At 40.1% G+C, this 18,885-nt stretch overlaps 1 protein-coding gene across 7 annotated transcripts in view; it reads right to left on the bottom strand.

Annotated features, from left to right (window-relative positions):
- The window catches only part of LOC118216170 (activating transcription factor 7-interacting protein 1-like), a 51,838-nt gene that overhangs the window by 24,247 nt on the left and 8,706 nt on the right, over positions 1-18,885 (bottom strand). For 3 of the 7 annotated variants that reach the window (XM_035397229.1, XM_035397230.1, XM_035397231.1), the window contains exon 1: positions 7,423-7,803. The exons of 2 other annotated variants lie outside the window; for them this stretch is intronic. The gene's annotated coding sequence lies outside the window, so the exon portion shown is untranslated. Of the gene's footprint in view, positions 1-7,422; positions 7,805-18,885 lie in introns of those variants that run through there. 2 more of the 7 variants (XM_035397228.1, XM_035397225.1) reach the window with 1 other exon arrangement.

Raw genomic sequence — 18,885 nt, 5'->3', positions numbered from 1 at the left:
GCCTATAGCTTTGATTACGGCACGGATTCGTCGTGGCATTGTTTCGACAACCTTATGCAACGTCACAACATTTATTTCCGTCCAGAATTGCATTATCTTGTATTGACGATGGGAGTCAAACCACTCTGTAAAGTCTTCTCCAGCACATCCCAAAGGCTTTCAATGGGGTTAAGGTCAGGACTCTGTGGTGGCCAATTCATGTGTGAAAATGATTCCTCGTGCTCCCAGAACCACTCTTTCACAATTTGTGCCCGATGAATCTTGGCATTTTCCTCCTGGAATATGCCCGTGGCGTCAGCGAAGAAAAAATCCATTGATGGGATAACCTGGTCATTCAGTACATTCAGGTACTTAGCTGACTTCATTTTATTGACGCTTAACGTTGCTGAGCCTAGCCCTAACCAACTGAAGCAACTCCAGATCATAACACTGCCTCCAGAAGCTTGTACAGTGGGCACTGTCCAAAGAAATCCAAACGGCGATGTTGTTTTTTGGCCAGGCAGTGTACAATCCTCTCCTTGGATTACTACATGAACATATCAACTTAAAGGTTGTTGGACCAGTGCAGTGCCAGCTCTAAATAAATGGCCAGGAAAAAGCATCTCACTTTCATTCACGAGGACAACAATTTAAAAAATAACAAGCAGGAACACTTCCTGCTCAGTCTGAAAAGCCAATAATTCAAATGATCCACCACTGAAGTAGTTCTGAAACGTAGTAATGTCCATGCCCCTAAATGGAAAACTATGGTTTATTAATGATGTCCGTAAACATGGCACAAAAAATTTGAACACACTAAAATAATCACTGTTTATTTGGAACTATAGATGGCAACATATCTAAAGAAACTACAGGTATCTTTGAAATAAAGTTGAATAATCAGGGGTAATGTTGATCAGAGGTCACTTTCAGCATGTGATGAGAGAGGGGGGGAAAAAAAAAACAGGACCTAATTGGTTGGACTACAGATCATACAGGTAGGAGTCCACCTGCAGGCACCCGGATACTCAGACATCATATGGAAATAAGCACATGCTTTTGAAACGTAGTTTAAGGTCAAAATGGACCTCAGATGCTGGGGTCCTATGGACACTGACTTCTTGGTTACATTTCCCAAATGAAAGGTTGCCCTTGACAGTTTATTAATGACAGCTGTGGTGGTCACACTGGGTGTCTGTACCAGAGTCATGTAGCACATGCAGGTTTCAGTGTGGGTCTGTGGGATGGTCCATGAAATAAACCAATGATCTGAGAGACATCAGACCAAGGTCAGGGACGGTGAAGAAGGGAAAGGTCACAAAGTGAACACAAGAGTGGTATGGACACTCACTGGAATTAATTGACTCTTCTAACCCAGTAACCTGAGCCATTGCTTTACCAATCCAAATTCAACTGAAAATATGCTTCATTTACAGTACAAGCAAAAGAAAATCCAACGCTTGGTTGCCTTTTTCCCTTCCGAGGAAACTGCCCAAGAGGTGCAATATGTACGAATTAAAACCACCCACTTTCTCTCCATCACAGCCAGTACTGATAAGCGTGAGCGGGATGGAGGTCTGTAGCAGTATAGTGCTTAAACAGGATTGACTAATTGCAGAATTTTAGCATCTACACTAAAAATATCATCACATCAACTAAGCTTTTTTAATGTCATCATTTGAAAGTCCGTTTTCACCATTACTCTTCTAAAGCTTGGCATTGTGCTGTATATTTTAAGAATGCCTAAGTAAGAGTAAATGGTAAACTATATATTGGGTGCATGAAATAGATTGGAGCCACTTATTTTCATTTGGTAGATCACAAATATCCATTTGCGGAATTTAAAAGCTGTAATTAGTGAGACTTTCCTCTGTAAATTCCTGCAAAGTCAACCGCAAAATGTCAGTCCTAGCATTAAATATTTTCTCACTGCAAAAACAGTGAAATGCTGAGGGAAAGCAATAAAGTGAGATCAAACAAAGTAAATGTAAATAAATAGCAAATCCACACAAGATGGCTTAAAGCGGTGCTCTGTAAGAAAGGTTTACAGAAAGAGCAGCATGTTTGCTTTATGATGGTCTTTAATTAAAATAAGTCACACTTCATTTCCAGGACTCAATTCCAAGGCATTACACACCCCCCTGTCACAAATCGCAGCAACAAACACAAAATGGCTGCCAGAGTAGCTGCAGGCAGCCAATCAGCTTCCTGTTCTACATCTGCAGGCTGTCTGATGAAGTGGATATTTCAACACATCATCTTGTCTTGCAGTCCATATTTTAGAGGTTTCACTTAACACTGGCGTCTAAATTGAAGTCTCAGCAAAATGGGGGGGGGGGGGGGGGGGGATGTACATTCTTTTTTATGTGGGTGTTCAGCAACACCGTTTACCCATCATTTGTGGAAAAAAACCTAATACTTGCTATTTTTCAGGCCTGGATTTGCATTTAATGAATAACTGACCAAACCAGTTACCAAGACATATGTTGCACTGTGTGTACACTGTATTCCAGTTTGTACTTGATTTGTGTCACTCACGTTAGAAGTTCTCTTATGTTTTTGTTAAATGTTTCTACGTTTTTAAAGCTAATCCAAATATATTTAATCTCAGTAGGGGTATATGCAGTCCTTGACAGGAAGGCCATGAAGCTTGGCACAGGATCCAAACTTACTGAACCAATTTTCCTACATTTCTAAACTGAATATGATCCACTGGACTTGATGTCATAAACCAAAGCCACCTTCTTGACTGGTGTCGGTACTCAGCAGGACAACTCAATCCTGCTATGTGACTCCAGACTAGATCCTCAGAAATTTTTCTCTCATTGAAATAGCATCTGCAATAAGCTGTGTCAGGTGTCTGGAAGTAATTTGTATCAACAAACCAAGTAATGGTACAGCTGCACATAGGATGTATTCGGTCTGTCCAATTTAAACATTTGTGGGAACCTTTGAAAATGCTGAATGGATGGATGCACAGCTTAAGTAGAATATCTTAAAAATAATAATAATTTAGCACCCAACACAGGGCTGAGCACATCCAATTCCCACCCCAATTAGGAATGACTAATTGTCTGCAACTGCATACATGCGTAAACCTCACAGCTATTGTCTATTCAGAAGAGTATAGACATCCAAGTTTCTCCTCCGAAACACAGTGTCACCAGATACTTCTTTTCACACTGCAGGCCTGTCACGATAATAATATAATATAATAATATAATGTGAGCACAACTAAGCTTACACAGAGCTGAGTCAGAGGAAGACCTTTCTTATGCTGCTTAGTCTGCAATCTACAGGTGTTTGATCAACCAGCAGGGGTCCCTAGACAGCGGCATGCGGAACCCCAACTAACTGAACCCTCCCATTCCCAGGGTGATGCAATCGCCAACTGCGCGACACCCTGTGAAGCAGCCTGAAAGTATTTGCTACAACTGTGCCACTGTAAGGTCTGAGAACTTCTTTAAAAGATGGAAAACTGATGAAGAAGAGCTAGCGGAAGATTGATCATGGCATCCAGTCGAAATGTGGAAGGGAAATGGTGAGGGTTCCTCTCACTGTGGTAAATAAGGTTCCTTATAGATTATGTAAGCCCAGTAGATGTGGTTTGTGAGGAAACTTAACCCACATGTCCTGAAGTAGGACATAACCGTTAAAGTCCATCAACGTCCGTCTTCCTAAAAATTACAACACATCCACCCAGCTTGGAGGGCTGACTTCCCCTATCACACAGCAGGCAAATTCATGTCCTCAATGTTACTGCTGCACTTCTGTTAACAACAAATTAATGCGGTCCAATGACACTGGAATTCTTGGCAGATACCACCTGGAAAAACGAAATGGCACGAAATGGCCTCTATGTCCATCGTGTCCCACCGTCTAGTCACTCCGAGAAGATAAACTGTTGGGCTACTCTGGTGGATGCTATAGCCTGGTACAGCCATTCAGTCTGTTGTACAGACCCATGCTATGTGTAGCACAAGTCCATACTTGACATTGCAAGATGGATACACTGACATGGGCAGTGGTTCCCCATCCTTGGATATCCTCCAGCAGGTTTGCCAGTAATCTTATCACATGACAGAACATAGGCAACAAGTTTGAACAGAACAGGTCTAATAGTCAGCCTCCGTGGCAACTGGCTTAAATCTCGAAGCATCCACAAAATGTGTGAAGACAGACCTCCAAAACAGGTAGTTCCAAGGTAACAAAGGTTTCTTTTTTGTGCAAATAATGCTCTGAACTCGCTAATGTTCTTCGGTTTGAAAGCAGACTGTTATTCTGTACATTTAATTTGATTATCCTCCGTTTCAACCTATACCTTTTCCATTCAGGGTTCCAAGATTACAGGTAGTGCAAGTGCACAGCTCTGCAGAATCTTATTTCTTCCTTGGGTTGAAAAACTAGTTGTGAATGCTGACAGTAGCACTTTCTGTAAAAAAAAAGTGGGTCCAGTGGGTATCAATGCCAACTGTCTTGAGGCTGGTTGATGTGGCTGTATTATCAAGTTGCTCATGGCCACTGCCAGAGTGGGGTATTCAGCAGAGGCATTTGTGAACAATGCAGTGGTGCATCCTCTGGTGCCTGAACTTCGGCTGCAAGGCAAAGAATATAGCACCACCCGGTGAAGCCCGATCCTTCATCAACAAATCTTTTTCTTTACTGGGTAGCTGTGGAAGGGTTGATAGTCAGAAGACATGTTCTAGCATGAAGTCCTCCCAATTTTGATGGAGGATACTGCACTAATGGGATGGGTCTACACTTGTGATTGGTCAGGCGGAAAGGAAACTTGCTGGACTGTCATACTACAGAACTAGGAATGGGTATTTCTAAGCTTTTTATTAGTTGTAATTTTTTTTTTAAATCCAGAATTATTTGCATGGGTTGAAGAGATGTGCAGCCAATAATTTTAGTGAACAGACATCATTACCATGTGGTTCAATTACCCAACCTCAAGATGGTTAGCTTCGGTATGGTCTACGGGGACAGTTGATTACTGTTTCAAGTCAAACAATTAAGAAATATAAAATATGTCATCCCCAGACTAAGATTTTGTGGGTGCCTCTCAAAAAAGAAAACAATATCTGAAAGTGCCATTTAGTCCTGGAAGTCAAAAAGCTGAAAGGAAAGAATGAGTACTTGACCGTTGTATGCTCGATTTCCCTGAAGCCTTATTTGTGTAGTCAGCCCTCCGAACGGCAAAATGTCCATTTCAAGGAAAGGCCAAGCAGATAATTCCAAACTGTTCTCTCTCTCAGGTCCAACCAGGCATTTTGGCTTGCATTCTGAGTGCAATCCCTAGTCAACCTTTGCATGTCTAGTAAGTGCACACAACAGTGGATTAGGGACCACTTGTAAATCCTTAGGTATTTCCGGTAGCATAATTTTGTGCCTTGTAGTTTCATAAGATGCATAAGATGCTGCAGTAGTTACCATCACATGGCAAGATTGGATTATCTGCTGTGAAAGAAGAAAGACAATACCAACATATCAAGCAAAGAATCCACCTGTTTGGTGGTGGTCTGGTCCGAGGACGATGTTCAGAGGGAATTTGATCCACCAACTCAAAACAAAAAGGTACCAAAAGGTTAGCTTAGCTGAACCGGGCATAGACCACCCAGCCAAACAGTGCTGGGAAAAATAAAGAAAACAAGTAGGACTGCAAAAAAAATTAAATAGACGGACCAGTGAATATTTTGACACAATGGACGAAGTTCTTGGCCACGAACCCACCTACTATGTGTAATCTTTACGATTACTGGGGTGCGGTTAGAAAGCAAAAAGGAACCCACAACAGGAACCATTTTTGACTCCCACTGAGAATTGTTCCTGCCTGCTTTTAGTTCCTACAACCCAGGGCAAATGGGGCTTTAGTGTGTTCCAGTCATATCTCCCACAAATACCACCAGCATAGAAAAATGGACAAATACAGCAGATTTCCGCCATTTTTTTGTTACTCATGAACATTTTATTTTGTCCATAACAAATTCCCTATAGATTCAGCTAATTCCCTGATGTACGATCTAGAGAAATATGGTTGTTCCGTTTCAATTCCCTCGGTAAAGCCACCGTTACAAACCACCTGGTATAGCTGGGTACGAACAAAGCTACCAGAGAAAACTCACTATGAACCATTTGCTGGCTGTGAAACCCATCATTCCTGGCTAGACGGCATCTGGACAGGCTTAACTTCAGGGTAGCCATTATGCTGGCTACGTTATATCACTTTTACATACGTATGCATGTTCATGTGTGTGCAAGCATGCATGTACCGAGCACGTCTTCTATCTTTATTATTTTTACAAAGATACATTTTTATAAAGTTATAATTTATACAAAGCCATCTGTGCAACTTTATACATTAAAGGATTGGATCACACAGGTCAATAATACATTACTTAAAAAAAGACTTCTGCCCTGTTTTGGTTTGGAGAGGAGTATACTAGGGTTTGTTGACTTTGTTTGCTGACCAGAGCTGTGTTATATCAGCTGTTTACTGGACAGAACAGTTTGACTTCATTCTAACTTTTTTTTTGTTCAAATGAGATACTTCCATAGTATTAAAGCCATATTAAACGACAACAACAGTAGTGGGAAACGTGGGAAAAAGTGGGTGCAATCTAAGACTGACTGAAGAATTATGACGCATCCTGTTGACTAGTGACAACAGTCATTAGTCAACACAAAGTAGGTGTGTACAACCATAGGAAAATGAGTCCACAATACACATAATAATAATTGCTGCAGACAATTTCAAAGTGCTTGCAGACACATGAAAACCGGAAGAGAATGTTCTGGAACCAATGCCGTGCTTAAATACCAGTCAATGCATTTTATTCTGGACAAATAACATGCGACATATATTGTCACCTACAACTCTGGAAAAACCCATTGATCAACCCCTTTTCTGAGGACAAATCTCCAAAACAGAAAATTTTATGAATTATTAGTTAGGACAAAATAAATAAGCAAAAAATAGGCCATTTTCACATTTTCAACAGAAAAGTACACTATAACACAAAAGAATGGCCATTTACATAGTGTAACATTCACATGACTAACTGAACAGTACAACTCCAGTGGGTGAAACAAAAGCCTATTTTTCATTTCAGAGTACAGCCACAATGGAAAACAATGAGTAGGCCTCAAAAGCCTGGGCCTCAAGTGAAATGGCTACCCCTACTCCTCACCTTAACTGGGGCAGAAAACTAATCCAGCATTCCTTTCCAAACAATTCCTCCTATTTACCAATTTAAATAAAAATAGCAGTATATCTTAACCAAACAGAAAAAATAAACTTTGTAAAAAAAAATAAAAAGGATTACAGACAGGAAAATATATATCATATAACTGCGAAAATGAAAGATGTACAAAAGAACGAAAAGATTTACAAATATGTGAAAATGAATAAGAAAAAGCATTTAAAAATTCAAATGAACTCACCTTTTTTATTTTGAATTTCCACACTTCAAGCTGTGAGTATTCCGTTTTTTCCCGCTACCTTTCTATGTTTCGCTACAATTTGCTATGTTTAACTATGTTTCGCTCAATGTTCTTTCAGCATAGCACGTGCAATTGGGAGAAGAGTTAGCTAGCTGTTAAGTCACCTGATCTGTCAGTTAACGCAGTCGGTTGCTCAGTCAGTTGACTGCAACGATCAACCACTTGCGGGTGAAGGAGGGTGTGAGATACAGTCACACTCAGCGAGACTACAACAAGACAAGGCCGCTCTCTCTCAGCACGCTGCTGTTCTGAGCAACCAACAGTCAGACACACAGCACTCTCTCTCTCCCCCTCCCTTTCCCTCTCCTTCACAATACAGGAAGGCAGAGGGGGGCAGGGCTTAGAAAGAGTGAGAGAGACAGTGAGAGGGCGAGAAAATAGGCACCGCCTACCGACTCACTCGTTAAAAACACATACAAAAAAAAAACACACACACACAACTCACACACAAACAAAATGAATGGAAATAATTAATGTAAATTAGAACCATTCAGTTTGTCATTTACATGTTATGAACACATGTAAAAACACATTCCTATAGTTTTGTTTTAGCATTTTTAGATTTAAATACCCTCCATGTATTAACATGTAATTTATGTGATGTAACGTAGATAGTCTTTTTCCTTATAGATGTTACACTTATATGAATTGTTTTAAAAATTCTGCCATGAAGACATACATTAAAAGCATATTCACACCCCTCCCCAATCATGTTTACAATCTCCTTTTCTCTTCCCATCTCCAAGAAATTTTTTATTTATTTATATATATATATATATATATATATATATATATAGATAAAAATGTAAATGAAGGTCCAAATGACCTATCAGTCACAGAAATAACCTGTACAGAGTCTAAATCAGGGGTGTCCAATTTTATCCAAAAAGGGCTGGTGTGGGTGCAGGTTTTTGGTTTAGCTCAGCACTAAGACAGCTGATTTTACTTATCAAGGCTTTGATTGAAGACCATGATTAGTTAATTAGTTGAATCCGGTGTCGTATTACTGGGCTAAAACAAAAAACTGCCCCCACACTGGACCTTTAATAATACAAGTTAAGAATACAAGTTAAGTATGAGTAATGGTAAACAACTCAGTTACGCATTTCTTTCTGTTACTTCGCAAAAACACACATCCGCTCATCCCAATTTACTAAAAGAGAACTAAATAAACATTTTCATGACTACCATCCACCTCACAAATTTTCCCTCCATTTTGGCACTCACTTCACTTCACCCCTCACCTTCTTTTGTGTTCAAAAATATTAACACCTCCAAGTAGGTATGCAGGCGTATGAGTGTCTTATATACAGTTTAGCACTTGAAGGTATACACAATAATGCCAACACAAAAATCAATTCTGACACTAAAATAGAACCCACCCCCCCTTCTCTAAAAATGGTGCAGTCCAGATTTACAAATAACTTTCATGTTACTTGTTATATAAATATGAATATGTAAGGACTTAAACTAAGTCATATGACATGTATCTAGTGGTTGCCTCGCTGTTTAAATAGTTATATTCATTCTTCCAATAACCCTTTTCCCTATGAGTGTTTAACTTAATTTGCTTATTAATGTCACTAATTTTTTATCTCTTGCTGAAATAGCATTTAAAGGTCAAATTAAAATATTTCTACAGGCAAGACGAATGAGCAGGTTTTTGACAACAGTCATAGCTACAATACTCGAGAACGAGATGAAGCGAGAGAGTGAAGCGGGAGGGTGAAATGATGTCAGGAAACAGGCGGGAGAGGGTGGCCAGTTGGAGAGAGAGAGAGAGAGAGCGAGAGAGAGTGTGAGTGAGTGAGCACAGCAGAGTGCAGCAGAGTGGGGGAGGAGTGGAGAGAGAGAGCAGAGGGGGAGGGAAAGAGAGAGAGGAAAGAGAGGGGGAGGGGTAGAGAGAGCGGAGAGTGGGAGGAGTCTACGCAGAGATACTGCAAATGTAATCTCCTCAGCCCTTAGCCATGACCCGCAGGACCAGTCGTAGCAGGTTACGCATTTCCAAAGACACTATAAAACCGCTGTTCTCTCTGTCTTGTTTGTATGTGATACCAAGGAACAGCTTTACATACACGCTGTTCTTATGTTGTTGATATAGATTTCTAAAGCCATTTATGTCATTTTTCATTGAATACAAAGGTGTAAAAGAAGGAACTGAACTCACATACATAAAAATGGAATTTATAGAAATTATAATTTGATTAAAAAAAAAAAACTAAAATGAATACACTTCAAACCATTTTTAAGGAAAACTTTCCATTGGTCACCCACGCCCTCACACATTTGCCCCTCCCCCATCACCCTGCCTGGTCAGCCATTTTGTGTCCATGTCTCTGGTTCACAAACATTCCTCCTGCACATAAAATGGCTGCTGCTCCCAGTGCAATACCTTCACTGACCCATAGAGGTCTTCACAATCAGGAAAACACAAAGAGAGTCAGAGGTATAACGAGGTCTCTCTTTTAACCATACACTACAGAAATAAGCAGAAAAACATTCACCTGGGAGACCAGTCATCGTTTTTGCATTTTCATGTTTTCATGTGTCGCACTGCACATCTGGTTTCCATTTTTAGACTGCTTTCACTTCTGGATCTTCAAGGAAATGCATTCGGACTCTAAAGCAAGCTCAATTCTGTTACTTAGTTTGGTATCCTTCTCAATGTTAAACTAAAAAAACAAATTCATTTGTTACTTCATTTGCTTAGCAGATTCTGTTTTCAAAGACGATTTGCATATGTTGTGTTTCTGAATATTCACAATATATGTAAATATCATTACATTCAATATAATTTATTCAGGTCATGCACACAGGAGTAATTCAAGTCAGGCAAACACGCAATATTTCCTTGACCTGCTTTGTTCCTTATGCACTACACACAGCTCATTTGTATTTGATAAGTAATTGCTTATGAAATATAAATTGATAATAAAATAATCTAATGTAAACCACAATATATCTAAATAACTTGTTTTTTCACATCAAAGCTAATAAAATTATTTGAAAATCCTCTATAGGCAGGATAGAGAAGGTAGGCTATATCCCAAAGGCCTTCTCCCTCCAGCTAACACAACCAAAGAGACATTAGTAATCCTGGTACAGAATCCAGTCCACAAATTACTATGAGCCACGACAGTTGCAACACAGTCACAAGTGGGAGAAAGGGAGTGAGAGAGGCAGGAGGGTGGAGGAGGGGAGGGTGCGCTCTGTTACAGCGGGAGGAGGGAGGAGATCTGGAGAGTGAGCAGACAGCGCAGAGGGAAGTGGGGGAGGGGTGACCCAAAATCAGGAACGGTCAACAGATAACGAACAGAAAATGTGTCTCTCCTTCTGCAACCTTCACCCAGGTAACACTCATCTCACACTTTTCTATACGTTTTTAATCAAAGAACATTTCCCACAATTATTTTCTTTCACGCTGTACGACGCGTTCGTGAAATCAAGAAAATTGAAATATCTCAAAAGAATGCAAATTTTTCTCTTTGTTTTGTCCTCGTAGCTAAGTTGATGATCTTCAAATGTACGCATATCTGCGAGGGACAAGGAAACTAGCGCGCGTAGCTTCACATAGCAAAATCCTCTGAGGACGCAGACCTCCTCTGAGAACGCAGACTGTGTAAAATATTAAAAGCAGGACAGCGGACACCAAAAAATATTAACATCGGAAAAAACCTCATACAGCATTTGAAGAGCTACTCCACATCGTACTTTATCTGCCCCACACCCATCCCCCACTGGCAGTCCTCCTCTGACAGCCATTTTGTGCCTGTCTCTTTGCCGACCTCTCTCTTCCTCAGAAAGCATATCCACTGCATAAGCAAAATGTCTGCTGGTAACAGCGCAGTTCCCCCTACTTGCCTGTAGAGGGCTTAGTGACTACACAAAGAACAGAAAAGGTATTGAGAGGAGCTGTACTTGAGATTCTCTTCATGTAGCTACATAAATGTTTCAGTTTCCACTGTGGCGGGGAAGGGGAGTCAAATGAGCCACTCTATAATTGTATAATCATTGGGAAAGAAATATAAATACAAGGTTCTCTTTAAATAGTTTTCCACAGAGGCAATCTCAAAGTGCATTCCTACATGGGAATCAATCGTAAACTTGACCGGTTACACAACAGTGCAGAAAAAAGTCAGGGGGGAAAACAGGCTGTTGAAAATAATATAGTCTTATGACGACATGCCTGCGTCATCACAATTCCATAAACAACTGAACATCCACAAAAGAAGCAACTGTCAGCTGACACACTGCAATGTAACTCAAACCCCTACGGATGCATTCAGTCACTTAAGTAAGATTGGGGAGTTGTCTCTACTACTGATCCCATATGAGAGCAGGTCACTGGCTGAGACAAGACTGCCAATGATGGCACTGCAGTGACTACCCATCAAATCCCGGACTGCACTCTGCACAAGAAAACGACCGACAACAATCTGTGCAAACACAGGATTCCCCACAAGGTGCAGAGAGAAATGAACCGGGTTCTAGCAAGGCAGCCTGGAAGGGTCAGCAAGCTGGAGGTTCGATGAAACGGTCAGAGAAATGCCAGTCCAGGGTTTGGGCACTTAGACATAAATGTGTGGTGGGCAACAGAAATTGAATCAGTGAGACATTACCAGCACAAATCAGAGTTATTGGACAAATCTGAGCATTTAAACATCAGAAGAAAGAAGAACTTGGCATAATTCCTCTTTTGCAAGTACTGTATATGAAAGGCAAACTAGAAGAGACAGAGGAAAGCTGCAGCCTGAACTTCCCAATCCTTCACCGCGTCACAATGCGACCGTTTGATGAGACCTGTTCAGATGCACAGACCACATCCCAGAAGCTGCAACACATCAAATCCAAATGAACACGGATTCCACTTTAGCTACGTTAGTAAAACTAACAACCAAATTTTAAAAAATAGCATGAAAACATATTAGGCTGTGCTTCGGCAAATAATAAGAAAACTGGCTGTGAAATCCCAGACATGACCCTGCTGATTTCCTTTATGCCTGGCCGAGAGACCACAGAAAAATACACAAACACATTTTCGTTATTTTTAAGAAGCCAAAGCAACAAGGGGTCGTTAAATCAGAGGAGCATCAGGCTTACTATTTCTGTGCACAGTCAGAATAGCCAGCCCTGATGTTGTTACCATGGACAGGCTTTAGATATCTTATAAGTGTTATCGGAACCAGATCTTAATCCATAGCTGTATTCACCCTAACAGTTGCAAATGGCACAGAAAGGCAGGGATCTTCTACTACCAGCAACAGAGAGGGAAGACTATATGACAGGCACCTTCAGGTTCTACACAAAGCACTCCGGCACCCTGACAACTGAGCATCAATGAACTGGTTAACCCTTAAGTGCCATTCTGTGTTGTGCAGATAGAACCCAGTACTCCTGTACATCTCTACCCAATCCAGTACCAATGACTGGCTTGGAATTCATGTGTTGATTTATGGAATTTTTTAACTGCATATTATGAGCCAGGCCTTTCCACTGTGTGGAAAAGGCCACAGATTTAGCTTATGTGGTGTGAATACTTTTGTGTCTGAGAACATCATACAATTCACTCCACAGCTAGCAACATTAATAAGTTAGTCAAGGCCTACAAGGAGCATTGGCATCAAGGTTATTAGCCACGAGAAATCTATTAGAATTGCTTGCAAATGCTTCTGCTGTGGGTAGCTGACTACATTAATCAGTACTGTACTGTCCATGCAGTTTGTGCCCAGCAACTGCAGATGAAAATGACCAAATAAGTCAAGCTTGATGCATCAAGAACATGAGCATTTCTGCTACAACTCACACCTGCTCCCTGGTGCAAGGGTTCTCAATCTCCACCCTCAGTGACCCTGTGTATGCTGTTATTTTCTATAAATCTCCCAATCTCCTGATCAATTAAAACATGTGTTTTCAGTTATTTCTTCTTTTTTTCCCCCCTTAAAATTATTTTGACACAATACAGGCCTGGCTCTTTGACACTTGCTTCGTCTCACCATCCAAACATCCAGAAATGAGTGATTTGGGGTGTGAATATGGGACAGTTATTCTTCATGCACAGCTATTTCTAACATAATTTGGTCTTGAGGGGGTAAGTCATCCCCCAAAAGACATTAAAAAAACAATGAAGAGCTTGTTACATTTCAGGGGCAATTGTGTTTGGGGTAAAACCCAGAATACAGTACACAGGGGTCTCCTGGGACCAGGTTTGATTATTATACAGAACAAAAAAAGAGGTAGAATTTAAGTTATTAAATTCTACCTCTTTACATAATTATATGTACTTTCACGATGGCTGCAGTTTCATTGGTCAGATGGAGCTGTTTCTGTGACACAAATATTGTCCGATGTTTCTGTCTGGATGTTTCTGTGATACAAAACATTACTGTTTTTTCTTAAAAATAAATAAATTTAAAAAACCAGTTGCCGTTTCAAAGGATCTGAAAAATGCATCAAATCCAGATTTAAACTAGAGTGAAGACTTCTGCAAGGCACAGCAACCTCCCCCTCACAAGCAAATGTCTTGGCAATCTAGCCATTGGTTTCCAAGATATGTTTGGTCTGATAGTGGTGCTAAAGGAAAAGTCATGAGGTCACCAAAATCAATAGTTTTCTTCCTCTTAGGAACATGAATGTGCACAGCTAATTTCACGGAAATCTGGCAGTTACTTTTCCAGATATGTCTGTTATGGACGAGCAAACAAACAGAAAGATGCCATTTCCTATCCTTCTTTTGTGGAGGTAAAAAAAAATGTTCTGATTTCAGATAAAACAAGACTGGCATAACTGTACACCACCACAATTTATATCAGAAAGCTTACAATTTCTTCTTTTAGAGTTCTGCATTAGGCTCAAAGAGTAAGACGTTCATGTTCTTTAGGAAGAACCTGTGACCCACAGGGAGACAATGCGCTTCCTGTGGTGGTTCTGGTTCCTCTCCTCTTCTGCAGTACTTGTTCCTTCCTGCTCCTTCTCTTCAGGAAGTTATGGAGGGACATATTTCTCAAAATACTCCACACCGTCAATACTGGCATTTTGTAATTACATGTTGTAAATAAAAGTAAAAAACTAACTAAAATTGCACCCGGAGAGCTTCAATGTTGATGTTATTAAATGAATACAAGCACTTCACGTGTCCTGATCAAGAGATGAATGCCAGCGTTAAGAGTTGGTGTCAGGAACACTCAAAAAAAAATAAAATAAAATAAAATAAAATAAAAACAAAAAACTTGTGCCAAGTGTTGATGTTGTGGATTGGTCTTCATTTCAGGCCACGCAAGCAAATGTGTGATGTCTAAGAATTTGATTCCCAAATAATGCGACATCTCAAGTAAAGCAGTTTTCATCGCATCAACATTATTTAAAATTGCGGATACATGTACTCTTCGCTCTCTCACTTAGAGAATATTCATGGAAAATGAATGCACAGATTTAGCTATTTAAATGATCTTGAAGCACAGGTTTGTCTAGATGGCCTTTATTGCAGGTTGTGCTGAAACCTAATGTGGTGGTTAACAGGGCAGTGTACATTTTCATTAAGTGCTCTTGGCAATTAAAACAGATATTTTTATTGTTTAATCTCCCTAACATGATGAGAAGAAAGAAGCTGTATTTACCTGCCAATGGATCATGCAGATCACTGGCGCACTTGTCAATCAAGGAAAATGAACAATAACGGTGTGTTACAGTGACGTAACACCGTGGCAAGCACAGCACTAATGCAGCGATTTCCTGTTGATCTGAGCAGTGTGTCTACACCACACTGTCCTAAATGTCCTAAAGCATGTGATTTTGAGGTGGGTCCATGAGGCCATTGTTGGGTTTCCTGCCCTTCTAGGGAATAAATTGGCAAGTGAAGGGGTGACAGAAGTGAACGTGTGCTGGGCTCTCGTGTAAAAGAGTGACAGCAGTGAGGACAGAGAGGATCGCAGCAGTGGCCAATGGAAAAGAGTCGGCTGATTGTAGAAATGCATTCCAATTCCCACAGGAGGGGTGGGACGAAGCAGATAAGATGAACTTCTGCCCAGGGAAATGCCCAGTGTTAATTCAACTCTAGAAGAGTATACATATACAGACCATGCATACTATGTAAGAGTCGATTTGGCTCACTGGATATTTCACTGTGTGCAGTCGGAACAATGAGACCCTACAAGCAGGCAAAGAAAGAGTAAGAAAGGAGAAAAAGGGAAAAAGAACCAGGCCAAATGGAGAACCTCAGTGAGTCTCAGGGCGAACACACCGTTAACCTGATTACTTGTGCCTGATTGCACAGTGCCTGTGATTAGTATTGTGGGTTGTGTACCAGGTAATTTGGAGAAAGTGACTGGAAAAAACAGCAAAAAGGTGCAGATGACAATGGATGTGACATTTCAGTTATAGCTACCACTCCCTCAGATTTCCAAAAAAAAACGTTAAGTTACCTCTGACTATACTGCAACAAAGTCTGAGTTCCTGTAGAGATGATTACAACTATAGACAAAGGCATTTGCAGATTTAACAAAAGTAAACAAAACTCCCCTTTCCTCATCAATTCCTAAAAAATACACTAATATGTATGAGTGCTCTACAAAAACCCCAGTACACCCAACACATCCAACACACACACAAAATAATCATAATAAAATACACACCTAAAATGTGCCAAAATCTTACATAGTCTTCGTAAGATATGACACACTATTAGCTAATCATGCTGCTTTGACAGGAAAATGCCGCTCCCATGCACAAATCAAATGGTCAATTTACACATCTGCCACTAGCTTTCCCTGTTATTTGCATGAAATAAGGTGGCTGATGATTCTGCAGGGATGTGCACTTATATGCAAACTCAGCAAGGAGGTATAGTTTACTGTGCTTACATGCATGGCTCTTGGGATCGGAAAAAACATAAATTAAAATGAAAACCAAAAAATCAGCCAAATTATTAACTCTGCTTACAAGTGTGTTGCTGTGCTGGTAGTCTGATATCACAAGAAATAATAATTCTGATTGGCTAGTTGGGTCAACCCATTGTTGTACATCAGCATACTAATACTATCAAAAAAGATACAGTAAGTCAAAGGATACCATTTATACCATATACATTTAGTCAGTACCATCTACAGCCAAATTGGTTACATAAGCCTTATTAAATTATGTTGTAGTTTAACATCCATATATAATAAATTGATGCTCTCCATGCAGAATTATCCATACAGTGAAGTTAAACATTTTCCTATTTGACGAATCAGCTGTACTACAATATATTTCTGTATATAATATGACCCCTCTCAAGTTCTTTTGTGGATTTCACAGACCTTTCTGATTGACAGCTTCTAATTCCTTGTCCCCAATTGTATTTAAGATCGGGACCAATTCTTTTTCAGAGACGTGTCAGAATATAAACGCCTCGTGTTTGAGCAATAAATGCACTACAACGCTATTCAATAGCATACCCAAACAGGACAGACAGATGCCCTTAATAGGTTATAAGCAAGAAAGAGACAAATACAGAACAAATAATCTGAGGCATCACTGAACTCTTTGTATTACAGATAAGCACTAATACCACCAGCATGGAAATGCAGATGAATTAAAATGGGATAATATACAGGTAATTAGCACTCTGATGATCACGTTCATTGTCATTGTTAATTACAAAATACTTGTCACAGTTAATTTGACTATCATTTTTTACATCATTAGTATGAACAAAATGAAGATTAGAACCACTGAAAGCTAAGTGGCATTGGTTGCATTTGGTGAAAGCACAAATATCTCAAAAAAGTTTAGGCATTCTTGGAAACTGGGAAGTATCCTTTGGCACCTTCCCAAAACTAAGGACCAGGTACGACTTTGATATGGCTCTCCTCATTACAGTAGCCATCCCTGCAAACCTTGTTTGGGTTCCTCAAAGATGCACTACTGCATACTGAACAAGGTGTCAGGACGATTCTGTATAACCACATCCAATGAACAGTAAAAGCAGGTGAGAAATGGTTTATTACCTGATGAAAGTGATACATTCAAAAGTTTGTGGAGCAGAATAGCAGTGCCAATATTCAAGAAACCCTCACAAAATGACTTACAAATTGAATAGTAAGTCCGAGTATTGACCAGGTGGAAGAACTGTTAATCCATTGATAAGGTGGTTCAAAGGGAGACACACTGCCCAAACCTAGTTTGGCACAGGTTCTTAAACAGATCTTATACATTTTATGTGAAACAGTCTTGATGTACTCCCACTGGAAGACATGCAGTCCACTGCAACTACATTACCCAAAATCCTGGAGCTCCTCTAAAACTGCACTATACTGAACTGTACCATTTGCCTTCTATTATTCCTGTTAACTTCCACTTCAGCTGTAACCTGCTTAACCCCTTCTATTTGCTGTGATAGATCCCTTGTAGCATTTCTGCCACATTCCATTCTACTGCTAATTTACACCAGTCTGGCCATTGGAGGATGGGCTCCCCCTCTATAGCCAGGTTCCTCTCGAGATTTCTTCCTATTCGGGAATTTTTTCTCGCCACCGTTTGAGGGTTTTCTACCCACTGGGAGTTTTTACCTTATGTACTTGCTATTTGGGGGTTCACGGCTGGTGTTTGCTCTGTTTGCTATTTTTTCTCTGTTTCTTGCCTTGCTACTCTGTAAAGCGTCTTTGTGACAGTTCTCTGTAAAAAGTGCGATACAAATAAATTTGAATTGAACATTCTGGGGCCAGGTCCCCACGAGGAAGCTAAGGGTAACAGTGGCAAGGAAAATGTTCCAATTTAAAGAATCACTGATACAGATAAAACCAAGAAGGACCTGGGTGTCAATAATGCTCAGGCATCTAAATGAAGAATGATGTGATAACATTGGACAGTCCAGGTGCAGAACTTATGCTGATACTCATGGTGTCAGCTAGACACGCACAAAGGATACCCAACAGATGTAGTGCTTCACACGGCGGTGAGTGGATCCGGCCTGAAATATGGCGGTATGCACGCCCTGAGAAGTTCACTGGCACATACTGACCCCAAAAAACAAAATAAACTACTTATTCGAAGAAATAGTACTATATGATTAATTTAAGGCAAGGCTGTTATTAAATATCAAGCAAGCCTAAAAATGTCAAGCAGCGTTTCAAGAAATGCCACACCTTAGCAGCCTTGGACACAGCCTCTTTAATAAATAGCTATAAAACAAACAAAGATAATGTTTTCAGACATAACTGCAAGTAAATATCTATAGTAAATTCTTTGAAAATGACTTACCTCTCTGCACTTATTTCGACAGAAACCCGTATTAGAATCAAAGGTTACGCCACGCATCTGGCAGCCATTTTATGACGGCAGGAAAGAATGACTGATGACTGAGTTACAAACAAAATGGTTGCCAGAATATCTGCACACAACCTTGAGGACAGTAAAATAAAAGTAAAA

Source organism: Anguilla anguilla, chromosome 17, assembly GCF_013347855.1.
Source record: "Anguilla anguilla isolate fAngAng1 chromosome 17, fAngAng1.pri, whole genome shotgun sequence".
NCBI classification, from domain to species: domain Eukaryota; kingdom Metazoa; phylum Chordata; class Actinopteri; order Anguilliformes; family Anguillidae; genus Anguilla; species Anguilla anguilla.
Note: the sequence above shows the minus strand (reverse complement) of the source record. Positions and strands in the feature narration are given on the sequence as shown.